The sequence below is a fragment of the Poecilia reticulata genome, linkage group LG17 (genome assembly GCF_000633615.1).
Source record: "Poecilia reticulata strain Guanapo linkage group LG17, Guppy_female_1.0+MT, whole genome shotgun sequence".
Taxonomy (NCBI): Eukaryota; Metazoa; Chordata; class Actinopteri; order Cyprinodontiformes; family Poeciliidae; genus Poecilia; species Poecilia reticulata.
The window spans coordinates 23,581,010-23,598,995 of NC_024347.1; the positions used below are offsets into that span (position 1 = coordinate 23,581,010).

The following is a 17,986-nucleotide window of genomic DNA, read 5'->3' on the forward strand; positions in this document are numbered from 1 at the left end:
GGATGACTTGAGTTGTAAAACAGAAAAGGGATGATCTGATCTAAAATACACTTAGGGGAAAATATCTCTGTGTATAAAGAGAAAAAAGGATAATTTAAATGTAATTATTAATTGTCAAAAAAAATGGGATGGTAAATCTCTGAGCCCAAATAGACAGTAGTGTGTGTGTATTTCCACTTTTTAGGTGTGCAGTGATCCTAAACTTTAGACTGGAGGCTGATTGGTTCATGGGCAGCAGAATTTAAAAAAAAAAAAAATCCACCCGAACAGAGTCTGAGGCAAAAGAAACAGAAACCATGAGGGAAGAAACTGGTAGCAACAGAGGATAAAGCAATGAATGAAAGCATCCAAGGTTTATAAAGTTGGTTTTCACATGAACCTTGAAGACATAATAGTGCTTCAGTTCCCGATCTGTGAATCAGCCACAGATTGGGGTGAATGAAATTGAATCTCAAGCGGAGCTGAGTAGAGTTGCCAAAAGTTATACTGAGGTAACCATCATGTCAACAGTTTTACTCAAGTAGAAATAAAGTCATCTTTAGTGTGTGTCTGTACTTGGTATATTTTTGAYTAAATCCAGTTTTTTCTTAGCTTAGTGAGGTAACTTAAGGTGGGTAAAGTAGCCAGGAATTGTAATCCAAGTAAGAGCAGTTGTACTTCAAGGTACTATTCAAGTAGAAACAAAAAGCCTGGTGTAGTAATTCTACTCATTGTAGTACTTTGTTGTTGTTTCAAAAACTATTTAATGAAATATTCTCTAATCTTATGTTCTCTGCAAGCTTAGCTTCATTGACTGTATTGGTATTGGTTGTTGTTTCTGTAAGGCACGTTGGTGTGAAAAGAAGCAATTGTGTGCAAATTATACATTTATTTGTAACTGTATTTTTTATAGTATTTTGTAAACATTGATTTAAAAAAAAATAAAAATTGAGTAATATCTGTGATAGCTGGATGATCTGTGAGCATTCTGATATGCATTACCCTCGTACCGACTGTCTAATAGCCTGGAAACTTGCTATAATTACCCTCCAATGACTTATGCACACCTGTTTAAATTGGTTATAAATGCCTGCCCCCACCTGGGACTCAGAGGAAGACTCAATCATGGAGAGCTGATAGGCTGTTTGTGAAATAGAGRCTCCAGCATTAATCTCTGCGCTCCAGCCCTCTCTTGCAGGTGTTTCTCAATACATTTGAGTATTTTAGATGTTCATTAATTTCAGAAATTCAACAAAAGACATTCATTAGAGATGGCAGGCATTTATTTCTAATCATTTTAATTAAACCACAAAATTCAGTTCTTCAGAAATGTTGAATATTACACAACTGATATACAATTTAWGTTTTTTTTTGTTTTTTTTACACCGAAATGTGGCATTATGGTTGCCCAAAATCATGGTGAAGACTGCTGACTTGATAGCTCTTGTGACGGTCACCCTCCATGAGGAGGATCAGGCCCAAAAGGTCATTGCTAAAGAAGCTGGCTGCCCAGTGTGCTGTTACCAAACATATGAATGGAAAGCTGAGAGAAGGGAAAGGTTAAGAAGCGACACAGAAAAGCCTTGAAAGCATTGTGAAGCAAAGCCTACTTAAGTGCTTGGTTAAGATGCAGAAGGCTCAGAGTGAGGATGGAGTCAGCAGTTCGAGAGACGCCACAAACATCTATCCTGGTCAAATGTCACATTCCTTTTGTTAAACCACAACTGAACTGTAAACAATGTAAGTTTTTTTTTTTTTACTGGGCTAAGAAGAACAGGACTGGACTGTTGCTCCAGATTACTTTACTGTCCAAAGTAATATTTTCAGGTAAAATCAAATTGTGTAATGATTTAGAAATCATATYACAGCAATATTACAGGCTGATTGCCTATGCAACACCTTATAACATTTAATGCAAAAGAGCCCTCACCAAGTGTTAAGTGCATATTTTAAACAGTTCATAGACATATAAAACATTTATGTCTTAAAAATCTTTTCTTTTTCTTTTTTTTTACATGTCATCCAAATTTTCTGAAATACCTGATATAGCTTGTTCAATTTATCTGTATCTGTAAAATTTAATACAGATAGACACTTCAAATGTGTGCATTAAATTTAAGTTTTTCAATTGGAAGTGAATCTGTAAAATGTACTTTTTTTCTTTATAAATTTTCCTTTTTGAAATTCTGTACTTTTAATTCACATTTTTAGATTTTTTTTTAACTTTTCAAAATGTTGTAAAACTATTATTTACACATTTAAAGCTCTCATTCCCACTTTCAGATTCAGATTAGTTTCATTAAAGTAAGAAGTTTATTGTTGTTAAGAAATAAGAGGGGCATCTACTAAAACAATGTGAAAGATGAGTTTTTGGGGGGCAGAAAATACGACAGTTTTGTGAAAAATGAGTGGAAGCTAAGAATAACTGAATGCCTTTTTAAAAAATGAATAGAAAAACTGTTATTGGTATTAGCTGACTCATTGCTTAGTTTGGTATTTACACAAGACCCAAAACAAGACCAGTTTTAAACATAAAATTAATTCACATGAAATCTTTTTTGGTTAGGTTCTTGTGGCCTGAAATTGTACAATTTAGACAGAAATGAGATGAAATAAGAGAAGGGTGAGGGAAGATGTAGAGCAAAGGTCTCAGGGTCGGGAATCTAACCCTGGACAGCTGCATCGAAGACTAATGGCCTCTGAATATGAGGCACCTGCTCTGCTGCTGCAGCACATACCACCTCAAAATCCTCCTTTTTCAAATTTTCTATAATTTTCTGTAATGTGTTTGTAAAGGTTTCCATACAGAAAAAAAATATCTACAATTTCAAACATTTCTGAGTTTCTGAAGTCTGCTTTTAAGCTCTAGCAGGGATGGACCCTGTTAACTGCAGTTTATTTATTTTTTAAAATAATAGGGGACTTTGTCATGGAAACCCCTTTCTTTGATGTTCTGAAACCTAGTTTTAGTCATGTATTTTATAAAAACACAGCAAACGGTGTTATTCACAAAAATACTTTCAGAACAGGCTCCTTTCAACATCTAGATTATATCTTTTAAGGACAAGTCTGATAATCAATAGAATCACAAAAATAGCTCTGATTGTCATCTTTTGAAAAGAGTACATGTTGTTTCCTGGAACAGGCTCTCCTCAGTGACCTGCCTTTACCTTCTGTTTCAATTGTTCACTGTTATTTCCCTAGTTTAGCCCTGACAGGCTCGTTACAATGAATTGGAGGTTCCACAAAGGAGACTTTTTACGCCACATTAGGCAGGGGTCCCACACGCTTCTTTGGCACAGAAATACAATTTATTTGGACAGAGCRGCTCATGTTGGCAGATTGGCTGTTACAAGTTCCCTTGATTTTTAGTTTTTCCTGCAGCCAACTTCTCTGTTGAAGTTGAAGTTTACTGTTGAAGTAAGGATTCGGTGCTGGTAGAGAGGCATTCAAAGAATGGACAGAATAATTTTTCATAAATTACCTCTGACGTTAGTTCCCTGCAGGAGTGCTACAGTGACAAAAAAGGAAAATAATTTCTCAGCATTGACACCACCAGCGGTGTTGTTTCATTAYTCTTGTAAAAATGTGATTTGGTGTTCATGAAAGCAATTTTTTCCTTCTACGGGGAATATGCTGTGTTGTCTGTCAAGCAATGAAAAGCAGCTGATTAACCACAGTTGTATAAGTGGCCCAAACGCCACTGGTGGGCCTCCGGGTCGTCACGTCAGTGAATCAATTTGTTGTGTGCCCGCATATGAAATGAGACCTAATGAGAAGGGCCTCAGTCTCAATCACAAAGCAACAGGGAAAGACAAGGACACATTTTTTCCCCTTATTTTTAAGCCATAGTACTAGCAATACATATGCATCTCAAAAAAGTGATTCATTTCAGTGACCAATGTGTTCCGCTTCTTATTGTCGAGCAATTTCAGGTCATGAAACACATTAGATGACCAGACAAAAATGTGGTTTTATTTAAGAAAAAAAATTATACGAAGGGAAAATATGTTTCCTCTCTAAACATAACTGGTTGTGTCTCCGTTGGTAGGAACAGCAGAGTTTGTGAAAGGGGCCCACAGTTACAAGAAGATATTTAATTGTGATACCACAAGTGAAAATTKAGATAATATGATTATTTTTGATTAACCCTGATTTTTGGGACACTTTTCTTCATTTACCATAGCACAATTTTCACCTGCTCAAAAATAAACATGTAGCCGTGTAGTAAAATAAAGTAGAAAAAAACAAATAATTGTACAAAAAGGTTCTCAGGGTAAGTTTTAAAATATGGTCCGCAGTTTCCAAAATTTTTTGCTCAAATGTTTTTCTATTTTGTTCTAACTTGTGTGTCAAACTTGAGGCCTCAGGCCCAAATCTGTTCCACCGTAACTTTTTATGAAGTCCTCTAGACTATGTAGATGCACATAAATAGAAATGTCTAAATAACATTTATGTGCTCAAATATTATTTTATCAATTAAAGCAGTTTTAAATTTGTATACTGTCAAATTACATCAATGTGAAAAGACAATCAACATTGTCTTAAGTTCACAGAATTATTTGCTTTAAATTGAACTACTGAAATAAATTAACCTTTGAATTATCTTCTAATGCACCAACGTACACCTCTACTAACTGCGAACGCTTTGTTGGAACTGTTTTAAAAATTGCATCCAATTTCCATGCTTCCTCCCAGGCTCCATCTCCATAGCGCCATCAACATGCTCTGCCCATACGTGCTGACTGGATAAGTGCAGTGTGGCTGCACAACGCGCAATTTGTACATAAAATTGCAGGGTAGCGTCTTTCTCAGCAAGAATGGATATAATGTATATTGACTTGTTTTGATCGAAGCTGTTTGAGGGACATTTGAGAAAGTTCACTCGTGTATTTTTGCTCACCACTGAAGCCTTTGATAGTGATGGACAGGTGTGTGAAGGGTAATAAGTACCGTAGCTGAAGTAAGAATGCACTGACAGAACCCATTACCTCTGCAGGAGAATACTTCACACATCCACTCAAATCAGAAAACATGAGGGTATAAATAGGAAAATGCTCATTGGCCTCCGCATGGCGACTGGAAAATTGAACATTATTAGGGTGCTATATGTCTTCTAAATGGGTCTGTGACACTCTTCTGCTTGTGCTGTGTGCAGGGCAAAGCTGTCAATCAGTGCAGAACAAGATGCCTCTGTTTAACTTCAGGCTGTTGTTTCTAGACCCACTGAGACTATTACTCAAAATTGATGATCCTTGTGTCATGATGTAAATTAAAGTCTTATAAGCCAAGTYCATAAGAATTTCAGACAGTCTGACGGGAGTGTTGCTCATTTTGATAATCACAGTCATAACTTTCTTTTCAAAACAGCCCCGGACTTTGTTTGTTCAGAGAATACGAGGGGGTGGCAATTTAAACAAAAGCTCCAAATTAATGAAGATGGAGGGATTGCTAAAGCAGCGAGGTTTCATCATCCACTTGTGCTCTTATATTTAATAAAGCTTCTAATCTTAAAGTTTATAGGAACTCYCGGTAAAACTCTCACTGCGAAAGCATTCACAGCCCTGGAATTTTTCCACGTTTTGTGACTTTCCAACTTCAAGACATTTTATTTGAGTATTCTGTGAAAGTTGGGATGTGCAATTTACGCTTAAAATGTCAACATCGTATGATAGACGGGTRTCTTCCCTGAGCATTCTCTTCCCGAGGCTGTCATAGAAAAACAGTGTCTTCAGTCAGAGGCTTCTTTAAATTTGCTGCAACACAAACTGCTATAGGAGRTTCTTCCTTTTCACAGCCATCGCCAAAAACTCTTTGAAGAGCCTTGAATTAATGAGCTAAAACATTTAATTTCCCTTCAGTATCAACGTATTTCTAAATAGGATTTAAAAACACAAATGCTATTCTAGCAGTACTTATAGAAGAGCAATCATAAAGCAAAACAATCCGAATAACTACATCTCATCCTATTTTGAAATAAATKTATGTTTATTGATACTTTATGGAGCCAGCAGTGGGGAAACGTTGAACTGGCAAAGCAGCAACCACAGCCAGGTTTTCTCATTAGTTTTGGATTTGTTTGCATCGTAAATCAAAGTTTATTCTTGGACCAACTAAATCAGAATCCTGATCAAAATCATATTTTTACCCCCTGAAAATGAACAATACAAAAGTAGTCCATTCTTGCATGATGGCCTCAGAATTAGCTGAAAAAGCAGCCAGAGGCCAAATGATAACTCTGGAGCAGCTGCAGAGATCCACAGCTCATTTGGAAAAATCTAATAACAGGACAACTATCAGCTGTGTACTCTGCAAATCTGGCCTTTATGGAAGAAAAGCAGCAAGCAAGCCAACGTGGAAGGAAAGCCATATGAAATTGTGTTTTCAGATTGATGAAAGCCAGGCAGGAGAGACGGGAAACATGTGGAAGAAGGTATTCTGGCCAGATGAGCGAACTTTCACCCACAATTTGTAGTAAGAAAACCAACAAAAACTCCATCATATTTGTGTTAAAATGTCAATGTACATTTGTAAAATTAATWAAAAATCTGACACAAGACTAGAGTTTCAAAGAATAGGGTAAAATATTTTAAAAGTTGGAGTCACCTGTTGCTGAAAATTATACCCAGTTTTGAATGAAGGACATCACACTTTACCAACCATGTAAAATGATTGCATTCCCTTTTCTCAGTTCATGTGCTACTTTGCTATCATTCTACCACATTGTAGCAGGACTCTGTTATAACTTGAACAAAACATAAATAAATAAATAAATTATTGGTCAACGTCATAGTTCACTTCAGATCGTGTTTATTGTGCTCATCTTCAGGTGAAAAAAGCTGGAGAAGCTGTGCAGCATATTTACATTGGACGCCCAGGCAGGTTAAAATACAGACAAAACAGTATTGCATCTCAAAAGTCCATCACCTTCAGCATGACCTGTTGGGAGCATAAACACAGACTGACTCCCTGTGGTCCAGAGTCCTCATTTAAAGCCACAGGCTCAATGTCGACGCGGACTTTACTGTAGGACTACGTCCCAGCTCGTGACGGCTCCTCCGTCACACACACAAAGTCGCAAGAAATAAGAGAAGTTYGTGATTGTACTGGGGGCAAAATACAAAAAAAGTTTGGTTTTGCAAGAATGTTTTAATTTACAGTAATTAAAATGCTATTTTGACCCTCTTACCATGTCTGTATGATTGAGAAGTTAATGTGTAACAGTGGTGAGGAAGAACTTTAGCTTTATTAGATCATTAATCAGCCTCTTTGGTCTTAGGCAGACTTTGTTGCATGTTTTCTTGCATAATCTCTACATCACAGTTGCAACACATTTAATTATCACAGTTTTCTAATCCTGGAAAATTAATTTATTAAAAACTGTTTATCAGTGGTCGGACGCAACAWCTTTGAATTGTGCAAGCTCCTAAACATCAATGACTCACTTTGTAGACTATCTGAGCCAGCTTTGTCATTTAATTAACTTTTTAAAATGTAATCAAAAAGAATTTCCACCAGGCCTTCGTAGCACAGCTGAATTCATTCCGAGATTAAATTGATTACAAATAGGCTCTTTACCAACATCATTTCTGAAGACATGTGGTTGGTCTAAGTTTAATTTAGGGGCATCACAGTACAGGGGAAGTGGAGAGTTTTATATATTTTTTTAAAATGGGAAACAATTTTTTTATTGTGCCTCCTTTTGTTACCATTATGTTCTTTATGCAATTCTATCTCAGGGAATCAAAATAAAGCCTACTTTGCAAGAAGTTTTATCCTYAATTTTGGCACAAGAACATTATTTTAAGAATGACACAATATCTTAAAATAAATAATAGCTTGCTTTAAAATTTACCTTCTTGAGAATTAATTGTTTATTTTCTGYACAAGAAAAGATGCACTTTGYTAGGGCGGGCTTCTCACTGCAAATGAACAAGCATTTCACAATGGTTCTTCTGATTACATCCAGCCCACTATCGGTGTAAATCAGGGTTTAGAGGAAGTAGAGAAAGTCATGCTAAACGTATTTCTGTCCCCAGATTGTTTGTGCTTCAAAGGGTAATTTTAGGTTTTCTGTTATTCTGTGTTTCAGTGAAATTTGATGAGATCTGATGTGGTTACTGATCAGCGGTGTCTTGAGAAGGAAACTCCCTTGGTGGTTCTTGGCTTCCTCTGAGAGTTGGAATGAAGTTCTAAAAAAGAAAATCTTATCCCATAATTACAAGGCAGACATGAAACAGGTCACAAAAAGGACAGACACGAATCTAATATCTAAAACATGATTCATACCATGAAACAGAAGAAAGGCATTAAATCAGAATTATAAAGTTAACTGAACACTGTTGTCTCTCATGGCTGTGGTCTAACCATTTACATGCAGGATTTAATCTTTTAAATATGAATGCAATTCCTAGAACGGATTGTGGGAGGAATTTAACTTTTATGCAGAAAARATTTTATGAAGAACACTGGTTTCAAAACCGGCATCAGCGAAGATCAACATCAAACACCTGAGAAAACCAACCGAGAATGTCCAATAAAAAGTTGTTTCTATCTACATATTATAGTCTAAACAGAGGAGTTGGCATCTCACCCAGTTGAGCAAAGAAAGAAAGGTGCAGAAGTTAGCACAGTGCAATGCACAACAAATGTGCATGCATCCCCTCCCTGCTCCCCTATCAATCACACGTCCCAGATGATTTTCTCTTGACTCACCAGTTACAAGAAGCTGGAAGATGTTAAACAAAAGCTAAAAACTGGAGAAGTTACACAAATTACTTAATTTATGGTCTAAAAACGAAAACCATACTGACGTACCAAAAACACGCAATTTTTTTCTAGTTATGTCCAACTAAACCATTTTTAGGAAACACTGTTAATGTTTATTTGAAAATTGCTCGCAGGGACTTTGGACTCAAATGTGAATACTAAATGTTTCAAGCTGGATTACGCAACCAACAGAAACTCCTCAAACTGAAGCTCTCTTCCAAAAGTTCTACCATGACTATCTTGTTGAGACTTTACAATACCAGCGACACTAGCATCCTTACCATGTTAACATTGCCGCTTTTATATTCCATGTCACATTCTACCCCCTCAGCTATTTTTCATCTTTTTTTGCATGCGACTTTAAATTATGAACCCCTGTGATGTGAAAAATAGCATTACATAGTCTAAGCATGTATTCTTTTTCTGCTACACGCAGTTTTGAGATAGGAGAAAGCCTGAGGACACAAACGGCTCACAAAGTGTGTCGCCAGCTATTAAACAAGGTGGCAGTTCTGCAGTCACATAAGCAGCCGGGGGAAACATTAGGTGTGATGATTGCTCTGCATGGTCATATAACAGCCAARGAATATGATGGCATTTAATGGAAGTACCCCATGGTGCAAAAACAGTTCGCCTGTGATGTTGCTGTAATTTGCGTGTGCGTCAGGAGGGGAAGTGAAATCCATTCGAAGGTGGTTTGCTAAAGACTCAAATGACATTAAATGTATGCTTGTCCTTTTTATTATTGTGATTTGAATACACTTTAACTTGTACTCAAAGCAGATTTTTCCACTAGGGGGTTTCAGAAGAATGAGTAGAATGTACCTTGGACACAGACACTTAGAAACAATGGTGGTTCCTGTGTAAATGGTGCCCTGGACAAAACCCCCCTTCTGGCACCTTCTACCCAACTGAGCCGATTCTCAAAAAAAAATAAGGCTCACACACAGACAKATGTATTTGTTTCTGCAGGCACCTTTGTCCTATAATCTGCAGGACCTTATTGTATTTATAGATATCAGTGATATAGAGATGGACTCCTAACTTTGCCAGATTTGCCAAAGATTAGTTTTATTTTACTATAAAAATGCAATTGTTTAGACATTAAATTAATAATTTATTGTTTCCACTTTGACTACTTTTTGCACATATTGCTCTTTACCCTGGACCATTTGTGTCCAGGATGTGTGGGGTCTTCAGAGATGTTGGCTGCCCCCTTTTCTGACAATGAACTTGTACAAGTCCTGGATGGAGGAAAGGCCAGCCCAGTTGATAGTCTGTGCAGACCTATTTGTTTGTTGCAGTCTGAACCTGTTCAGTTTTGAGGTTGAGTCAATTCACACAGTGATCAACGACCACATTACAGACTGAATGGTACAGAATAAGCGCCTCTGGAAGGTTTTACTTCTTGAGTTGCTGCTGGGCCTTATTAAAAACAATTACCGATGTGTGCGAACTGGAAGTGATCGTCAGTAGACAGTGTCGTTGAGAATGGAGAGGGAGAGGGAGTGTTGTGGTTGTTCTCCAGAAGTCAAATGTCGTCTACACAGTCTTGAGAGGTTTAACTTGCACACGGCTCTGACCGCACCAGTGGGCCAGTTGATCCATCTGATCATTGCATGCATAGTATTATTATTAAATACACAGTATTTAATACTATTAAATACTATGTATTTAAAATACATAGTATTTAATACTATTAAATACTATATGGACTTGGAGAAGGCGTTCGACATTGTCTCCAGGGGGGCCTTGTGGGAGGTTCTCTGGGAGTATGGGGTACCGGGCCCTTTGATATGGGCTGTCAGGTCCCTGTATGACCGGTGTCAGAGTCTGGTCCGAATTGCCGGCAGTAAGTCGGGCTCGTTTCCGGTGAGAGTTGGACTCCGCCAAGGCTGCCCTTTGTCACCAATTCTGTTCATTACCTTCATGGACAGAATTTCTAGGCGCAGCCGAGGTGTTGAGGGGATCCGTTTTGGTGGCCTTAGGATCGCATCTCTGCTTTTTGCGGATGATGTGGTCCAGTTGGCTTCATCAGATCATGATCTGCAGATCTCGCTGGAGCGGTTCGCAGCCGAGTGTGAAGCAGCCGGGATGAGGCTCAGTGTCTCCAAATCCGAGGCCATGGTCTTGAGCCGGAAAAGGGTAGAGTGCCTTCTCCGGGTCAGGAGGGTCGTCCTGCCTCAAGTGGAGGAGTTTAAATATCTGGGGATCTTTTTCACAAATAAGGGAAGAAGGGAGCGGGAGATCGACAGGCGGATTGGGGCAGCGTCTGCCGTGAAGCGGGCGCTGTACCGGTCCATCGTGGAAAAAAGAGAGCTGAGTCAAAAAGCGAAGCTCTCGATTTACCGGTCGATCTACGTTCCCACCCTCATCTATGGTCATGAGCTTTGGGTCATGACCGAAAGAACGAGATCACGGATACAAGCGRCTGAAATGGGTTTCCTCCGCAGGGTGGCTGAGCTCTCCCTTAGAGATAGGGTGAGAAGCTCGGTCATCCGGGAGGGACTCAGAGTAGAGCCGCTGCTCCTCCACGTCGAGAGGAGCCAGTTGAGGAGGCTCGGGCATCTGGTCAGGATGCCTCCTGGACTCGTTCCTGGTGAGGTGTTCCGGCCACGTCCCACCGGGAGGAGGCCTCGGGGAAGACCCAGGACACGCTGGAGGGACTATGTCTCTCGGCTGGCCTGGGAACGCCTTGGGGTTCCCCCGGAGGAGCTGGAAGAAGTGGCTGGAGAGAGGGAAGTCTGGGCCTCCCTTCTGAAGCTGCTGCCCCCGCGACCCGACCTCAGATAAGCGGAAGAAAATGGATGGATGGATGGATGGATCTAATAATTTAAAAAAAACCTGTGTTCATGTCAGACTTTTAATATTTCAAGAATTGTGCTTAATTTTTACTCCAATAATTCTTTTAACCCAAATTGGTCTACGGCTACAAGCAGTTTGAAAGTTCTACTCTGCTTGCTTATATTTTTTTGCACATCCAAGAAAAAATAAAGTTAGTAGACGTGAGCTGATAAAGAGTTTTCTTTGTTTTCCAAATGATTCAATCAATCTTCTCTAAGCCATATGGCCAAAATCTCAGTTGTAGTTATTTGTTAAATTGTTCTATTATTTTTTGGGGGGTGAGCTTCAGTTATGTCAGTTGAAAGTTGTTGGGTTTTTTTTTTTTGCATCTACTAAAGCACTGTTCCAAACAGAATTCAAAAAACAAATCTTATAATGAATTTTTCATCAGCCTCATGTGCTTAATGACTGCCATTTTTATAGCTCTTGTTACCAATAGAGTTGATTTCTGTTCTTTGTATGTGACTTATGGTTGTTCTCATTCAAACACCACCCGCTGGTGGACTACTGCATCCCGCCGGCTGTGGGCTGAATGCAACCAGAAAAAAAGGACATGAACATATGTTTTCCTTTGAGGACCTCCGAAGTCTCCACAGCTGTCGGACATCTTTCAGAAATGATCATTTTAAGTGCTTCTGTTAATAGAAGCCACACAGATTTGAAGAGGTTCCTCAAGGCAGAAGACRCAACAGAAAACATAATTGCTACAACATGTGTCGATCCAGCCGTCATCTTGATAAATTGGAGGAAGATGATATTCATGAGWCCGAGACCTTATTCAAACTTATCATCTGGTGGGTTTCAGCTGCCAAAAAGCTAAAACATGTGCCCTTCACACTGAAAAAGATTTTAAGGAAAAGGGGTTTATTGCTCAATATATAAAGAGAGGAGTACTAGACTGACCAAGCGATTTTCATCTCCCTTCAGTTCAAATAATATTCATCCCACTGAGCAAACGTCACATGATTGCCTTTGGGATTAAAGTCAATAAGCCTAGTTTAGAATCCTGAAGACAATTTCAAAGTTCATTTAAGACAACATGCAAAAMAATTACAGAAATAAAAAAGGCAGAATATTTCTCCAAAGACCTCTCCTTTTTAAAACCAATTTCATCAGTTTTGTKKCACTGCTAGCAAATACCAACTGTACTGTATCAAAAATATGTATATGTTTGGAGTAAAATCCAGCCTCATCCTATTTCTGGCAGCCCACTTTTGGCTTTAGGACAGACTGCCTTAATGCATCACAAAGACATGTAAAAATCTGACACAAAAAAATAGACCTCTTTGTTTGATTTGTCTGTTTTAAAACATGATGTTATATTTTACAAAGAGTTTATCCTTATTTGTGTTTGGGTGAAGTGTTTTTCAGAAGGAAAAAAAACATTGTTTATTGGCCAAAGGCACATGATTTTATGCCTGCCCTGGGAGGCTTTTATTGTGAAGCAACTCATCTGCAAGAAGTGTCAAGCTTCATTAGTGTGACTGTGAATTTTATCACAAACTACTAGAAACAGACTGAAACTGTCTAAAGTACTGAAAATCACAGAGTGCATTTCAAACTTCCTCTCATGGTGGATTCTGCCTTTAACCTCTGGTGCTTTCAGATGGATAGACTAAAACAAATAAGATCTGTAAATGCACAAATTTACCTCTAACCATGTTTATGTCTCTAAAAGGTAACCATTGGATTAAATTAATTAATCAGACTAATTCCCAACATTAGCTACTGGTGCTTGCAACATGATAAAAAAAAAAAGTACTGTAAATGCATACAGTGATTCATTGGACACAATAAATTACTGGAAAGACACCCAACCTGCCTTAACATCCATCCATTCATTCCTTTAAGTCGTCAACCTGTCTCTTCATCCCTCTGGCCAACAGACTATTAGATTTATCTAGTTGTTTTAAGATTGACCCCAACAGAAAAGCCTTCAGTTCTCTTACATTAAGCTTTTCCTTAAGAAATTGGACAACAATGAAGATTGAACTCCTCTAATCTGAGTCTGGAAAACTGCAGAATGATTTAGTGGAGCACTGCAATAACATTACTTATTGATTTACCCAAAACACCAAGCATTCCTCTGACAGAAGGTCTGCTGTTTCTGCTTGAATGATGGCTCGAGTTTGAGTGTGACGCACGGGGCTAAGAGGTGTGGACCTTTGCTAAAGGCCATGGTGGTACTCCGATATTGGTGGATTTTATCTGAGTGTAAACAGAAATCTTTCCAAGTAGTGAGAGAATTTACAGGACAGAGCGGCGGGCAGATGGAAGGACAGAGGACTAAATTCAAACTCTATTGATTTCTCTCTCTCCAGGTTGAGAAAGAACAGGAGCTTCTGTCTCTGGTCAATGAAAAAAAGCTCTTTGTTGTGCATTTACATTTTTGCTTTCGGCACAAGGACAACACAAAGCTTCTTTTATTTTTCTTTCTACAATCCTTGTCATTTGTCAGGAATGCAATCATTCATCAAGCTGAAGCGAAATTGTCAGACTGTGGTTGTGTCTGTGTCACCTTGACAAAAACGGAGTCAGGTTGTGCCTGGAGATAAAGCATCTAAATACAACTTAACTTTTTAAAGACTTTGGAATTAGAATGTGTCTGGGAAGCTCTTAATATCTCCTTCAAAGTGTTTTGAAGCAAGATTTGCACTTTAGAGAAAATCCTTTCAGTGACTAATCTGCTTAAGAGAGTGAAAAAGATAAAGAGGGTCCTGTGGAGCTAAATTCAGTGGACCAAAGCAGTAACGCTTGTCACTTCTTATGGCTCTCTGCTGCAAACAGCGCTCATCTGTAGGGTCAGCAGCTGGGAAACGTTTAGCAAGCACAGCCCCAACTGGCCACCGTTCACTTGCAGATGCTGCTGAGAAAACCTAAAATTCACACCTCGTAAAGAGAGGAAGCAGATGTTTGCATTTCAATAGAGACAGAACGGGGAGGGTGTTGCAGCTGCTCCATTACAGAGTACAGTATATGGCACAGGTGGATGTGCTCTCGTTTCATCTCTGGGGCATTTTGATCTAGATGCCTTAACATGCCAGGTGCTTCAAAATCCACACCGCAGTCGGYTCACATCTGTGTTCAAGATTGCGGTATTGCTTTTTTTTTTGTTGTTGTTTTTTTTACTGTGAATTAGAATAACCGGTTTATGTTTTCATATGACTACAGAGTTGGTGTAGCTGTTTGTTATGGCAATGATCCTTTGCAACACTTTTGTCAATGTCAGCATTTTTTACATAGCACTTTACAAGAAACATGYTTCACCAAAGGGCTGCAAAATAGTGGGAGTATTTTAAAAAAAAAACGGACACAAGGCCTGAAAAATAAAATTGTTTAAAAGTAGTTGAGATATGAAGCTCTATTTAATTCAAAGCCAAGGTACAGAGGTGAGTCTTTATATAGATTGTTCAACCGTTTTGGGGCTGCAACCGAGACTAACTCTAATTTTCTGSTTGCACCAACGGATTCTTTGACCTTAGTGTTCTTGTTGATGCATATGCCATTTTAGAAAATCCTTTTAAATATGATTAGGAAAGATTAAGATCCTTAAAAGTTAAAAGTAACATTTTTAAAATGAATCTTATAACAAACAAGAAGTAGGTGAAGCTAATTTATGATTAGTACTTTGGGGTGGGTTARCGTAACTGACTTCAGTTTGTTGCTCTGTCTGTAACCCTTTCTAGATTGATAAATGTAATTTACCTTGTTTCCTGTGATTTTCTTGAAAATCTTTAGGCATGGCATGCTGCTTTTTGAGATCTTTTTAGCTTACTTCATGTGGTCAGATATGTTCCATTTAAGTGATGTCTTGAGATTGCAGCAAAAAAGAGGTTGCTCATAGTTGTTTTTTATTAGGGTTCATTATCTGCCATATTGGTTTTGAGAGTCAGTGCAGGCTAATAGCCTTCAGAGTCACAATCCATGGAAGTTGGGTGTAATAAAAATGTATAAATGAATCATTTTATATATTATGATTATATATTCCTGCAATTTGTTTAGTTTATCTGACCTTCTTTAACCAGGAAAAAAAAAAAAACACATTGAGATTACAAGTCTGTTTTACAAGAATGTTCTGACAAAGAAATCATAAAATATATATATATATTACAGGCAGATATATCAGCACACCATATATTAGTCATTTAGACTGACTAATATATGAAATTCATTGAAAAAGTCAGCAGAGATTTGTCTGACTCCAAGTCAGTCAGTGTTTTCTAAGTTGGCTCCATTGAGATAATTTCATGACGTATTTTTTTCTTTTCTTTATCGGTTTGTTCCAGTCAAAGATGGCAGCTTATGAAGGCTTTTTTCCCACATCTGAGTTCATACCCTTGGAGCTGAGGACAGAATACATCTTTAAATGAAGCCTGGAAGGCCCTGGACTCTTTAAAAGGAGATGGTTTGAGAGGTAAGACTGAAATTCACCAAGAACAACCTCTTCAACAARAGTAAAACAGTTTCCTAGTTTGTGTATTGATACGGAGGATCAGCCAACATGTTTATATAACATAGACTAATCAGARGGATCTAAAACTAGATCCCTGCCTGCTGTTGGGCATTCAACAYATCACCATAGTCCCACACAGATTGGATGTTTGTTTTTTTTTAATTCAAATGAAAGCTATTATTTGATCCTGAAATGAAGGTTTAATCTAAAAAAAAATTATCTGCCACAAGAAATTGATGGTTATGCAGTGGTAAATTCATGGTACAAAAGGAAAGCAAAATGCTTCYACAAAAATCTAACTTCAGAAGTATACTTGTGAATACTCGCTCTGAATATTTTTAGAGGATTTTAAACGGACCAAGCAGTTTATATGATCAGATGAGAATTGGCTCCTCGTGACTAGCTACTCTATTGTCTAATTGGCTTTCAGAAAGCACAAAGGCCAGCTGTCAGATGTGAATGTCACATTTCATAAACTATCCATGAAGCCCAGTCTGCCTTAAATGTAAACCCAGAAATATGGGGCAAAGTGTTGTTTCTCAATTCATCTCTCTCCACTGACACGAATCTATTGATTTACCCGTCAGCTGCTTCACAGCCAGGACAGTCATTTACTGCAGATTGAAGTGGATAGCTAAAACTTCTGACATGCATACCTTAATGTTGTCCAATTAAACTTTCCAAAAAAAATAAAAAATAATAATCTCCCTGAATGGTCACAGAGATTTCCAATGACGGGGCATAGAGGTAATTTGAGCTGCAATCAGCATCCACAAAGAGCTGCAGTTGGGAACAAAATCAGTGCAAATCAGACCAAGTTAGACGTCCACATGCTTCTGCCCTGAATGCAAATTGCCACATAYGAAGACATGGAAGGAAACTGGAAGCTAAATTAGGCATCGCTGGGAGGTAGATTTTGTTCAGGCCGCCTGTTCTTAGTGAAGGGGTTTATGTCCGTRYTGAGTATACACTCGCTAACAAACACAGAGGGAWAAACATGGACCCAGAACAATGGAGCCACTCATCCCAATGAACTGAAAGCCTTTGGAAAGTCCACTGTTACGGATTAATAGCCGTGAAACTTCATTGATTGTCTGTTGTTAAGCCTAACAATCAAACTGACGGGATATTGGTGTTTGCTGTTTGAAATTTTCCAGTACATTAATTCTAATGGGTTTACTTTGAATAAAGGCATTACCATTTCTGAACAGTGTCAGTAAAGCCTCAAACCGGTTGTGCAAAATCTTGAACAGATGGGTATTTATACCATTTTGTAACACTACAATAATACGCTGCATTCATTTTTATAAGGATTTTATGTGATATACCAAAAGAAAGTAATGCATATTTAGAAAGTGGAAGAAAAACTATAACTTGGTTTTACATTTTTAAAAATATCTACCTCTAGGTTTGTGTTCCTCAACTGCAGAAATTATTGAAGGAGCCACAAAAATCTTCATTTTTCATTTTCCTCCTTCAGATTAGCTTGATGTTRTGAGGAATTGTCAGTTGCATTCCTTGGCTGTTTTTAATTGATCATTTGCTCATTTGTTGTTCATTTCTCCCTATGTCCATTTGACCTTATGTTTCCAGAAAATCTAGCAGGTTGATGTGCAACTTACACATTATAATATTTATAGTCTTCAGAAAACCAAGTTCACAAGTTAATTTCATGCTTATAAGACTGTCTGTCAGATGAGGAACCGTCGTTTCCAGGTGYAGGGCTGTGAAAGCACCCACCTTTCCCTCATGCTCAAGGCAGAGACAGTATTTAAGCAAGATCATCAAGGCTTCAGGTCAGAATCCCTGCTGAGGTGTTTTCATCAAGTCCTGCCAAAGGGGAGGCCCAGAGAAAAGCCCTGGACAAGCTGGAGGGACGATGTTTCTCGGTTGGCCTGGTAACGCCTTGGGGTTTCCCTGAAGGAACTGTCCCAGTTGGCC

The 17,986-nt window shown here is 38.3% G+C and overlaps 1 long non-coding RNA gene across 1 annotated transcript in view; it reads left to right on the plus strand.

Moving 5' to 3' along the window:
* The window catches only part of LOC103479762 (uncharacterized), a 73,661-nt gene that overhangs the window by 16,989 nt on the left and 38,686 nt on the right, over positions 1-17,986 (plus strand). The window contains exon 2 of the long non-coding RNA XR_535975.2: positions 15,879-16,006. This is a non-coding gene — a long non-coding RNA (uncharacterized LOC103479762). The remainder of the gene's footprint in view (positions 1-15,878; positions 16,007-17,986) is intronic.